Source organism: Varanus komodoensis, unplaced genomic scaffold (genome assembly GCF_004798865.1).
Source record: "Varanus komodoensis strain SLA01 unplaced genomic scaffold, ASM479886v1 scaffold3, whole genome shotgun sequence".
Classification (NCBI taxonomy): Eukaryota; Metazoa; Chordata; class Lepidosauria; order Squamata; family Varanidae; genus Varanus; species Varanus komodoensis.
In genome coordinates this window covers 37,769,695-37,783,091 of record NW_025335761.1, presented here as the reverse complement: position 1 = coordinate 37,783,091, position 13,397 = coordinate 37,769,695, and the positions used below count along the sequence as shown (strand labels likewise).

General features: G+C 43.0%; 1 protein-coding gene across 15 annotated transcripts in view; it reads right to left on the bottom strand.

Annotated features, from left to right (window-relative positions):
- NRXN3 (neurexin 3) overlaps nucleotides 1–7,971 on the bottom strand; it is a 1,430,678-nt gene extending 1,422,707 nt beyond the window's left edge. For 13 of the 15 annotated variants that reach the window (XM_044437223.1, XM_044437237.1, XM_044437228.1 and 10 more), the window contains exons 1-3: nucleotides 7,864–7,971; nucleotides 3,816–3,845; nucleotides 1,894–1,936 (exon numbers count right to left, since the gene is read on the bottom strand). The gene's annotated coding sequence lies outside the window, so the exon portion shown is untranslated. The remainder of the gene's footprint in view (nucleotides 1–1,893; nucleotides 1,937–3,815; nucleotides 3,846–7,863) is intronic. The other 2 variants (XM_044437224.1, XM_044437225.1) reach the window with 2 other exon arrangements.
- Between the last annotated feature and the right edge of the window lie 5,426 nt (nucleotides 7,972–13,397).

Here is a 13,397-nt window from a genome sequence, read left to right as displayed (position 1 = left end):
CCATTTTGTTCTTTGCATTGGAAGCTCCTGGTGTTAATTAGCTCCTGTAATATGATGGATGACAGCAGGAAAGCCAGGAGTGACACAGGCAAATTGCATGCCAGAATTAGCCTTCCCTTTTCATCAAGGGCACTGAGAAGAAATCGGGAGAAGGACAGGAGCCGAGTGGCACCACCACCTGGATGCAGTGTACAGGAGGCTGTAGGAACCAGGAAGCTGATTCCCCATTTCTCATGACAGAAAAGAATGAAATTTGACCTAACACAGCAGGACAGCAGGCAGGCAAGGGGGTGACGGGGGCGGGGAGCAGAAACAGTTTATCTTTCAGTCACCCTCAGTGGGTTTGGGCAATTATCACCCTGCGATCTGAAATTAACCAAGTCAGACAGAAGAGTAGCCCTAGATTTGGCAGCAAGCTAGAACACACAGCAAAGAATGGATCCATCTAGAAAGCTACTAGGCAGGAGTGAATGTCATCTACACCAAGGATAACCAATCCTGCCAGAACAGCTACTGGCCACGAATTATGGCAGGTGCAGTCCAAAACATCTGAAGGGCACCAAGTTGTCAACTTCTGAGCCAATACCTCACCTCACAGAATCTTCTACCACTGCATTGTCCCACTCACCCATGCCCCTGTCTTTCATTATACGTATCTTGTCCTGGGACCAACTAGACAAATGCTAGGGCCCACACTTGCAACTTCTGAATGCCAGCTATCCCACATTCAACCGTCCCAGAAGTAGCTGCAGCAGCAAGAGGCTGAATATCAACAGTCAGGATGACAAAGGAATTTCAGGCCACTTGTAAAAGACACAGCAACACAGCCCTGCGTACATGTCATAACAATGCTTAGGATCAGTTCTGCATCCTTTTCTAGCTTTTACTTTTGAAATATCAGTTTCACCCATCCTAAGATGCCTGGTTTTAACATTCAGCCTGAATACATTCAGAATGACCATGTGATTCAGTCCTGTTAGGACTGTGCTACTTCTGGCAGGAATTCTCATAAGGAATTCCCTATGTGGACACTCCCCCAGCCAAAGAAAAAGAAAACCTCTCTGTATGTAGACACTTAGCACAGCAGGCAGTAGATAGGCTAGAATTATTCTCCCTGAAATGCTTGCTTTCTCAGTATTTACTGAGAAAATCTGAACAAGAAATTTCCTATTGACAGTTTGGACTGATAATTCCCAATAAAGCTGTATTGAGTGATAACTCTGGGCATACAGAACAACCCTGAGCAGCTCAGGAAATCTACAGAAATCATGTTGTGGTGAAAGCTCAAAGGCAAAAATGGAGAACCCCACTTTTACCTCTCCTTTAGAAGAACAAGCCCCACAACCCCTACTCTACTCCTTTGCGAAACTCTGTGATTCTCAGTGACTCAAAGAAGGCCAGTAGGGGGTATTTCCAAGTTTAAACCAGAGAGTAATTAGGTCCCAACTGGAGAGAGCACTTCTATGCCAAACCTATTCAACATACCGGCAGCAAATTCTCTTTCTAGATCAAGGCTTAAATGCACAGACTGGTTTCATAGCAAACTAACTAGAAGGAGGAATATTATGTTTCTTGATTTAATTTTCACCCCACTTTTCCACCAAAAAGAAAAACAAGGTAGCTAAGAATAAAATCCAAATTAGTAAAACTTATTTAAAACAAAGCATAACCAATTGAAGACACAATAAAATAAACACCTCCAACCAATTTAAAAACTCTTCAGCAACAAACCAATTTATATGCTAACTTATATGTCTGAATAAATAAACTTGTCTTCGCCTGTCAGCCGAAGGACAGCAAAGGAGGAATCACGCTAGCCTCCTTTGGTCAGAAGTTGTAGAACATGGGAGCAATCACCAAGAAGTCCCTCTCGCACATCCCCAGCAAACTCACCTCTGATAGCAGCGGGATGGAGAAAAAAACCTCCTTCAAAGATCTTAAAACAAACAAACAAAAATTAAATGTTATTGCCAAGACCTTAAGCAAATCCATCCTTTCTTTGACTTAAAAGTTCCTAATCATTCTGCATCAGGGATGTTCCCAAAATGATTCCAGTGACTTCTTTTGCTCATAAAAATGACTCAGCGTATATAGGTATCTGAAGGCTGTTCATGGATTTTAGCTGTCATTTTTTTAATCAAAATGAGACAGCTCTTTCTCAAGGCAGCTTCTTTGACCTTGGCTGTCTAGGTCTAGTGCTCCCCACACCCTGACACAGCATCTCATACTTCTACCACCTTCCAAACTTCCACCTACATATGCCTAAAGTGCAATAGACTGTGGAGAGCTGCTTGCCAGAAGGAGAAATAACTCCTTCAATTGAGACCAAAACATTATAGGAGGGGAATGCAGCCAACTACAGAACCTGAGAGGTGGCACAAACAAGTAGCCAGACATTCACCAAACTTAATTCTGCAGGAATCAAGAAGAAATAACTACACATGGCTTTCCATCACGTTAATAAAAATTTGGGGAATCTCAGTTCTATGTTCTATCTTTCACAATGAGAGCCAGCCGATCACATGTCATTGCATGGTGGAAACTGTATCTAGATAACAGAACCAAGCTCAACAGAACACCAACATTTAGTGAGATACAGTCCAACCCTAAGCCTTTTAGTTACCTAGAAATAAATAAAATATCATTCATTTTAACAAGGTTTCATTCCAGATCTCAGTATTATGGCCAGGGGGTCATAATGAGCAAAAATCTCAAACTGACCAAGACTGAACACCAATCATTCGTTATTTATTAAGATTGTTGGGACAACGATTGCCCTTCTGAGGTTGTTATCATGTCCCAGTTCAAAAACACCTTGAACATCACTAGGATTGAGCAGAATGTTCAGGATTGTGTGACCAACAATGAAGACTCTTTCATCAGACAGCCATGCACATTGCAAGAGAGAGAGAGAGAGAGAGAGGGAGAGAGAGAGGGAGAGAGGGAGAGAGGGAGAGAGGGAGAGAGAGAGAACGAACATAAAGTCCCTCTATATTTCATCCAAATGCTGTGGACAGCTCGGATAGATAGGACAAGATGCTTCATTTTTAAGGCATCAGGAAGACCTTTAAAGTTCCAGGATAACTTCTTGGAGGTTTCTTAAATTACCCATTGCAAAACATTTATTTATGGAGCAAAAATATCAGTAAGTAGAGCATTTTATACCTAAGTGTATTATGGGAATTGTGAGGGGATTATTTAAAACTCAAGATGCTGATAAGACTGCCTTGAGAGTCTACCTTGAGGTGGGAGTTTCAATTTAACAGGTGCAGCATCCCCCTACCTGTTGCTTAGTTGGTCACTGGACTGTCCCTTACCATACAGCCTTGGTTAGAACTGCGCCATGCTCACTCTTTTACTAAATGGGCTAAAAAGAACTTCATCTTTTCAGCTGAAAGAGGTTCAAACAGCACTCTTCTCACCAAAAATACTAGCAATTTGGTTACTTCCCAGATACCTAGCTACAGAGATTGTGCAAATTAGGTGCCCTGTACAAGTCTCACATGCCGAATTCTTTGGTTCTCATTTTCTAGAATTCTTCAAGGTCAGCTCACAAAGGAGAGCAAAACAAATGGTCGATAAAAACATTGCTATACAAGTGACTTCCTGGATTTGGTTTTGTGACTATCCAGTAACGAAAGAACTACGGACACCTCCAAACAAATGCAGTCGAATTTTGTTACACACAGAAAACTAGGAAAAACTGGCTGCTGAGAAAATGGAAGCCATTCGAGACTATTCCTTCCTACCAGATTCTCTAACTGCACCCTAACAGATCGATCCAATTGCAACCAGGGAAAAAAAACAGCGCTTACCTCAAGCTCTGGGAAGGAAGGCCTTTTGATCTAGGGAGAAAGGAAGAGATTTCAAAGTGTCAAGACGTATGTCAACTCTTTGCGCCCAGCTTCCCTTTGCTGCTGTGTCCTTCCCCACACCTGGATGCATGCTCACGACCCCCGCCAAGCAAAATTTCATCCACACAACATCACCAAAGCCACAAATCAGCTAACAAAAAAAGGAAAGGAAAGGAAGCATAACTGAAGGGGGCTGCATTGCTTTCTTCAAGCCAGAAAAGCCATCTCTCTCTCTCTCCATCTCTCCTCTCTCTCTTTCTCCGTAACAGTGAAAAGTGAGTTTCCTCCCCACCCTTCCGCAACACACACACACACACCGCCCATGATTCGCCACGCTCAAGTCACACACAAGCACACAGCCTTCAGCACAGAAGTGCATGGGGATGATGACATCCCTGTAACGTCCCTAATCAAAAGCACGGTGAGGCTTGTGGGACCTGTCAGAAGGGAGAGCACATGTGGACAGGCCTAGCAACCCTTGGGCTTGGCCCAAGCTGTGACACAACCTTTCTGCTGCTCTTCCCTCCAGCTTAGATACAGATCTGGCCTTTGTGAGGGGAGGCGAGCCGAGCCTTGGGTGCCTGCATGGATGTTATCCCGTCCAGTGTTGCAGAATGCACGCTCCCCAGAGCACACTTGCTCATCCACAGCTCCCTGGAGTAACCTTTATTCCAATGTGTCGCACGTATGTATTTCACGGATGGTTAATCTAAATCATTATCACCAGGCATTCATTTGACCAAAAAGACATTATTACCATCACCGAGTCCATTCCTCTACAACACAAAGGCACATACACGAACGCATACTCTGCCTCTTCTCCAGACTCCTCCCGTCTTCAATGCATGCCCCTTTTTTCCACATATGAATTATTGTATGTATGACACAACATGCCACAAAAAAGCAGAGCAAGCGGCAAAATGGACGGACGTGAATTTAGCATTTGCTGTATTCCCCATCCCTGACCAACGCCTATCAACCCTCCTCCAAACCAACGTGTGTGTGTGTGTGTGTGTGTGTGTGTACGCGTGCGAGAATGATAGGGAATGAAACCATGGCCTATCATGAAAATGTCTGTACAAACTGTGATTGCAGAGATATTACGAGCTTACATATGTGGGGCACAAAGCAAAGGTCGTCACGCTACTGTTGTAATACACACGCAACCCCCCCACCCCAAAAAAGCCGCAGAGCCATCAAGATGTAATACAGAATTTTCTCGTCAAGAGCCAAAAAGCCTACCAGAGCAACGGGGAGGGGAGACAGCCAAGAGGAAGAGAATGGGTGTGAGGACTAACAACAAGAAAAGAAATGGCAGAAAATGAGGAAGGGCTTGTGAAGAACATACAGCTCTACGCTTCTAATCCAGAAATTGACTCTCCATCGCTAGATACACACAAATGTACGTGGTGTATCCTTTCCTTCTTTCCCCTCCAGCCACCCCTACCCAGCATTAGTGCAGAAGGATTTCTGTATCTGGCTTTTGCAGCAGTGGGTCTAATGACTCGCAGATCAAACCCCCTCACTAAAGATATCCCCTGCCATTATTTTTTTTTAAGCTCCAGCCTGAAACATGACGTGTTTTTATAGATAATGGTGGCTATTTAAAACAAAATAAAACACATCACAGTTATTGTTCAAGCAAGCATTTCCCCGCATCACCTCAATCTCCCATGGCACGCATCATGATTTTCCGATTCCCTCCCCTTTTTCCTACCCTTTCCCCACCCATCAAGAACAAAAATCGTAAATAAATTTACAACACCAAACAACAATCATTTTTCCTAAAAAAACAACAACAAAAACAACCCACAACTCAATCTGGGTAGCCGATCTCAAAATCCCAAGCACTAATCCGCTTGAATTTGTTCTTGCCCTTATATAAGAAGCACGCCAACATGCTCAGTGGAAACGCAGTGTAAAATGAGGCCAGGGTAGGGCCATGGAGAATGGTGATATCATCGGATATCAGCTCTATCAAAAAGCCATCACCAGCAAGAATGATGAAATCAAACATAGGGGCCTCAAATTTTAATTTATTATTGACTTGTCCTTTTCCAGCTCCCTATCTCCCTCCCTCTTTTTTAATATGAAGGATGATCAGAAATATACTTTTATTCCTTTCAAAGCATACTCAACCTAAAGATTCTCAAATGATCCAGAAAGAGAATATTCATCGACCAGACGGAATTTCTATTTCAATGGACTAATTAACACAGCCCCCCGTTAGTCCCACCATCACTGAGCTTTTGGTATCAGTAAAGGACTGAGCCATCGCCCTTTCCCCACAAGCCAGGGTGCTTTGCAAAGAGCAGAAAGGGAGCTTGGAGAAAATTGCTATTAATACCCATAATAACGGTGCACAAAAGCACGTACAGACAGAACGACAGCAAAGATGGTAACCACCACCTATTGCAAAATAAATAAATAAAAAATTACTTCTCACCAGTCTTTCGATAAAGTTGTCGAAGTTAATACTATGGATCATTTTAACAAAATGAAAGCTACAGCATCCTGACTTCAGGTACATTTAATGGCCGATTGTGTATGGTGAGAAGACGGCTCTCCTTGGTCGCTTCTTTTCTCCACCCAGATAACATCCTTGACTCTCTCTCCCACTCTCCCTCCGACTTCTTGCTAGACTAGTTAAGAGCTCACCCCCGCAAAAACCAATCCCCAAAATATACCACGGCACAAGTGCCAGCAAGCGGTCATGAAAATATTTGCCTCTCTCAGGAGGTTTCAGCGTTCAGTGTTGTGGGGGGGAATCTCAGGTTAGAGGCAAAGATGAATACAAATAAATTGGATTCGAATAAGATTTTCAAAAAAAAATTAAATACCAAGGCCAAAAAGAGGAAATGGAAAGAGAGAGCGTTGATTATGAAAAGACGGACATTTTGAAAATAATTCATGAAGTGCAGTGCTTAAGTTTATCCTATTATTGATTTACTTATTTCTTTGAACCCATCGCCAAAATTGTGAAAAATAAACAAGGGGAAAATTACATTTTGAACAAAATGTGTTCTTTAAAAATAAGAGTAAATAATTTCTTTTGTTTCTTCCTCATGAAAAAAGTCAAAATAGAATGCAAAAGTAAACAAAAGACAACGTCACTTGTATAGCACTATCCTTTGGAGGAGGAATTACATCATTGTCCTTCATGAAATAAAATAGAAAACAACTACAGTTTTCGGTTTGTGAAAACAGAAATACAAAACTGGGTATTTTGCATACCTTTTTCCCACTAAGAAACCATCAAACCAACCTTTAAGGTCACTCTTTGCCTGCATGCTCACAGCACTTCCATGTAGTGGAAGTTTTCAGGCAAGGATGGGTACTAAATCATTAATATAAACAAATGCAAGGCAGGGAAGGAAGATTCTTGTAATAGATCCAAAGTAGTAAAGGGTGCGGGGGGACCTTCATATCTTCTTTTTCTTTCCTAATTGTTTGAAAATACTCTTCAGGATTGGAGGAACAATGAAGAACTAATTTTAGTTCTTGAACAGATTCTTTGCACACCTGATTCTAGCACTGTTACTTTTTCTGAATAATTAATTTAAAAAGTTGAGACATCATAAACCATAGCAAGGTAAATGCATTTGTCAGGGCTTGGAGTTTGTGTTTGTCTCCTTCGAAAAGGCATTTGGAATAGATGTGCATTTTCTGCTCTATCTCACCCACCACAAATTAATCATCATCTTCCCTACTTTCTAGTCAAGGACAAGAGTTAAAAAATCAAATGTGAGGGACAGCGCAGGGGGGAAAAAAACTTTACAGAATTCTAACTATCATAATAGGTCATAACGAAAATATCCATCATCGAAGAAGGAGGCTAGTAATAAAAATATAAAAATGGGCCCATTACATCCTTCGGCTCTGCCCGGTGAGAACTTCTAGCACCTGACGTCTTCCAAACTGGAAGGGTTTCGGGAGAAGCGTTTTGGGATTCTTCGTCTTTCCTGGGTTTCACCTCTCACGCTGTCTCTCTCCCGGCAAAAAGTCTTACCTTGGTAGTTGAGAAGAAATTTGGGTTGTTTGATCAACTCTTTGTTTGCTTCCTCTTGGGGGGGCTGTAAGAATCCAGGGTGTCTTTTCTGTCTGGGGAGGGGTGCTAAGGGGAGGGGTGGGGTGGCAAGGGGAGGGGAAGGCGGGCGGGCGGGCGGGCGGGCTGGCTGGAGGGCAGTCGTGGGAGCGGCCAAACGCGGTCCTGAGCGGCTGCGGGGAACGACGCGGGCAGAGCGAGGAGGGCAGCGTTGGCGCGCCTCTCCCTCGCCGGGCGCAGTTGCACGAGATGCGTCGAGCGGCGCTTTCTGCCTGAGACTGTCGGAGGAGCCCAGGAATTTCACGCACTCCACAGCCGGCCCCTCCTTCCCGGGAGCGCAGACCCCGGCATTTAAAGAGACAGCCGCGGCGCTGCGTGGAGCTCCGGCCGCGCGCGCCTCCCCTCCCTTCCCGGAGCTGTTTTGCAAACAGCTGAGAAGATGTAATCTGGGGACATCCTCAAGCCCAGGATGACTAAGAGGCAGGTGCTCGCGCGCCCCGCTTTCTCACGCTTCCCCGCTCGAAACTGGGCAGGGGAGATAACGCGCGGCTCCTCTTGGGGAAAGCGCCGTTCCGTCGGCGGGAGATTACGCCACTCGGTTGCTCCGGAATTAAGCAGGGGACTATTGAGCAGAGGCGAAGAACACCGAGTGGTAATCACGCACGGGATGATAGCCTTCGACAGCTGAACACGGGGGAGTGGGGAGGGCGAATATATGTCGGAATTTAATGAGAACGAGAATCACACGTTGGCCTGTGCTATTCCGTTTGAGCCCTCTTAGATTCTCCATCCTTCTGTCGGATGCGCTCCAGGCGGTGTTTCCAATGCATTTTGTTCTTTTAATCTAGGGAAATCTTTTTGTGCTCGATTTAGTGCTAAGTCTCTTCTCTAACAGGGCTCGCAGTACTCGCGAATGCAAGAGCAAGCGGCTGGACTTTGGGTTCACAGAAGAGCGGGAGGTTAGCGGATCCGTTCCTACCGTGACTTCCCGAAGCTGGGGAATGTCATGGCCAGTGCTGCGACTTCACCGTCCACAGATCAGATCTAGCCCTTCGCGCGTCAGAGTGCTTCGAACGGTGTGATCCTCGTGGCAGAACAGCGAATGCTGCCCAAATTTATTATATCGAATGTGAGAAATCAAAAAAGCAAGTGGATGTGAATATGTTGCTATTGCAACTTACTTTCTGATATAAGTGTATGCGCCTATTTAATACTGTGACTTGCATTTCTGTTGTATGGTCAGACAAGCGGGAAACTGCGATTCCGTTAGGAAGTAATAGTACTGTACTTTTACCTTTGAGTGAGAGATGAAGAAACTAGTCTGGGCATTTTCACTTTCTGTTCCTATTCAGATCTCCTAATCCACAAACCAGCATTTGGGCTGGTGTTTCTAAGTATGCAAAACAACACCAACAATAATATGCTACCATTGCCAATATTATTATATAGATAGCTACCACAACGTTTCAAGATGTTTTATACCAAATTTAATGTATGATTTCAGTTAATTTAAAACTCTTAGGATGCAAGTCTATGCACACTTACCTCAGACTAAGGACCATCAAAATGAATGGGATTTTTTAATGTGGTGGATTGTATTGTAAGGATCCAACTTTTCTGTCTGAAAGAGTGTCCTTCACACACAAGAAAAATGCCAATTGGAACTTTGAAAAAAAACAAGTAAATGTAACAAAAACAGAAGAATAAACAGAAGCAAAAAGCACAGACAGCTCCCCAGTCCATCCCCAAAGTCCTCCAAGGCAAAGGGGGGTTTAGAAAATACCAGAAATCCAGAAGTGAGGGGAAGGAAACTGGGTGCTGTGGGACCTCCAAAGGAAAAGGACCCAGAGCAGCACTAAGAGAACAGGTCGATCTAAGAGAATAGATCATTCATTTGAGAGAACATATTTTATGTATGTATGTATTTTTAAATGTATAAATTATTCCTTCATCCCAAAAAGAATGTTGGGGTGATATGCATTTTTAATGAGTAGTAGGATTTTAAATGAGAATGGCAACCAAAGAGCTATTTTAGGCATGTCCTTGGAGGGGTTTGGTCTGGTCTGGTGTGCAGACCCACATGGAGCATCACAAATGGGTTTTGAAAGCCCCCTCACATTTCAACAGCTTTTTGCCAAGAGGCATAGAGGGTAAGTATTCTTGAAACACAAGCCCAAAGTCCATCCACCTAGGGATACATAGAACCAGTGATGCAGTTCTTCAGATCCTAGCCAGTGACTCTGATGTAGAAAACAGAGCTAGGTGTTTGCATAAAAATATGGGAGAGCTCAGTCAGAGTAAGGGTCCATCAAGACCAACATTCAATTCATAGTTTAACTTCTTCCTATATTTGTATTTTAACATGTTTTTACTATTCAAAAAATACCAAAGTTTGCTATAAATTACAAATCTTAACAGCTTTTTAGAAAAAGTTTTCTATACTAGAAATAGAAATGTACTAACCTATTGGTTTCACTTTCTCTCACATTTGGATTTTTAAAGCTCAAATTCTTAAAGTAAACTCTTTAAATTCTGTCTATCCTGAGAAAGAAGTAAATTGGGGATTCACAGGAAATGCTTTTATAGGTACATCTGTTCCTAGCTTGGGGAGTACCATGGGGTACCAGTCCATCATATAGCTGTTAAAGATGAAAGGCATATCATAAAAGATATTTCAGCATTACAAACATGAGGTACAAACCCAAACATTCAGATGCTAACTTGCCTGGGCAGATCCATCAGCTTCACTTTCTCCCACCACATTCACATTAAAACAAAAACAAACAAACAAAATACCACCTCCCATTTTCTCTGTCCTAAATATGAAGAAATGTTGGTAAATTTCAATCTAAAGCAATGCAAAATGGAATAAAGGCAAGTTGTCACCTATCCCTACTTAGAAAGTTCATAGCCTGATTTGGTGGGAAAAACATCCTACTGACTATCAACACAGTCTCCATATAGGTCAGCAGGAACCTAGCAGACACACACACACACACACACACAGAGAGAGAGAGAGAGAGAGAGAGAGAGAGAGAGAGAGAGAGGATGAAAAAGTCCATTTGTTTCCATCGATATGGCAATTTTCATCCAAATATGTCTGCTGGGATGCTACAAAAAGAGAATACTGTCCCCATGGCCAAACTACAAACTGCTCAACTGGCAAAGACCAGGTGGACCACATTGTCCTCTCCTGAGCTGAAAACAACCTTCTTGGAGCCAACCAGGGACTCAGAAAATCACCCATTCCCCCCGCCACCCCAGTTGGGGCTGCAAAAACAGAGAGAGATTATACACACATCATATATGACTGGTGAACTACAATGGCTTGGTGATTCCTAACTGTAGAGGTGTATTATTGGTGACTTGATGGAGGGAGAAATATTACACTTTTTCTACAGTGTTTTCTAGTCACAGGGGACTTAACATATCATGTGACCCAAGAAGCATGAAAGCCAAACAAAGATCCAGTAGCTCTTCCTTCTTTCACATTGTGATTCTCTGCTCATTTACTTGGGATAAGTAAGTCCCAGTGGAATGAATGAAACATATTTTCATGCAAATGGTGATTAGATTGTATTGTATCATTTCTACAATGCCTCTCCTATATAGTTTTGAAATTTTCTTTTTATCCTGCCCATGCATATATACATATGAACATACAGTGTACTATGTGGGTGGGCTTTGCATTTGAAACCTTGCATCCCATCCTTCTCTGTCTCTGTTCAAGAAAAAAGTCAACTTGCAGCAAAATAAGCTAGAATGGAATAGTTACAAGACTAGTCATACAAACTTGTACATGTCTGTTCAATGATTTCAATTATGCTTATTCCCAGCAAAGTGGAACTAGGAAGCTGTCCTGGGACCACTATGCGCGTCTGTGTATGTCCCATCCTAAAACCTCCAGTTCCCATTCAAACCCCCCACTTTAAAGGAAACCAGAGTTTTGACAGCTAGTTGTCAAAGCTGTCAAAACTCCTTTTCCTTTGAGGAAAGTAGGAGGTGTACATTTGCACTTTCCCAGGCACCTACATACTTGCAACAAAGTGCAAAATATACACCCTGGTGAGAACTAAAGGGAGGAGGGTCCTGAGAATCCTGCTGTGAAGCGGTTTTAAAAAACCCCTCAAAAACATCCCTCAAACTTTTTTACGCATCATACAATTATTGTCAAGAAAAACCAAAGGAAGAAAATTATATGGATCCACTTCTGGGCAATGTCTAGTGTTGGTACCTGAACGTTGCCACAGCTGAAGCCTCCAACGCCTGCAGCTCTGCAACTGCAGTTAGAATGTTTTTGAAAAATTAAGCATTGTGCACAATTTTCTGTACTTTAAAAGAAAAGACAACTGACCAAAGTCACCCTCTCCAAGGTGGTGCACATTGAAGGGACTGCTTACAGCTATCAAAACAGGAATGGAGGGGCAGGGGCTCCCCAGTATCCAAGGATAAAAATCTGCAGTGAGTGAAAAAGGATCACAATCACAGCAGGGTGAGGAAAGGTCGTCAGCTGTCCCCAAGTGCTGCTTGGGCGCTTTGGGGGAGGCTGGCCTTGGTACTTGCCCAGGAGCTTCATACCAAGGGTGGCAAGCATATTTTGCCACTCTTGCCATAGAACTCAGTAGCCATTAGTTAGCTGTCTGAATCAGTTATTTATTTTATTTATTTTTGATTTTTATATCCTGCCTTTTTCCTACAAAGGGCTCAAGGCAGCTTACACCATTCTCCTCCTCCATCTTATCCCCACAACAACAACCCTGTGAGGTAGGCTGTAGGCTGGGCTGAGAGTCTGTGACTGGCCCAAAGTCACCCAGTTGGCTCCATGGCTGAGCGGGGACTAGAACCCAGATCATCTGAGTCCCAGTCCCATGCTCTTAACCACTACACCACACTGGCTCTCCAGGTTCAGACAGCACAATCATAGGTAGAACAACCCCTATAACAAGCCATGGCTTGTTGCAGTGATTTGTTGTTGATGGACAAGCCATTACACAGAAAACCTTCCAAGTTTGCATAGCACAACAGCCCATGATGAGTTCTCATGTTGCGTGAGCCCTGTCATTGTAACATGCATTTTGTCAACAAAGTTCTTTTGCTCCTTTAGAATTCTTCCACTTTGTCCATTTTTGGATTACTGCTGCTATCTTTTGTTTCTTTTGTTCCTTCATGTTGGAAACAATTTCAGATCATGCTTCTGACTAGCTTTATAGATAAGTCCTGTCCAAAACAAACACCAAAAAACCTGTTATGGCCAGGTGCTTGCATGTGCCAATATTTCACAAGGTGGCTTAAGAGACAAGGCTTGCAACCTACAAATCATCATGTAATTGTCCACAGTTTTGCTAATATAGAGGCATTTAGATCAGAAAAGCCTAAAGGAGCAGACCTCTAATTTTTGCTTATGTAATTCTCTGGCTATATATATTAAATGTCTTATATAAAGTAATGGTAATCACGATCATCTGCTCCTGATTTTGTAAGGCACATATTTAGCAAGC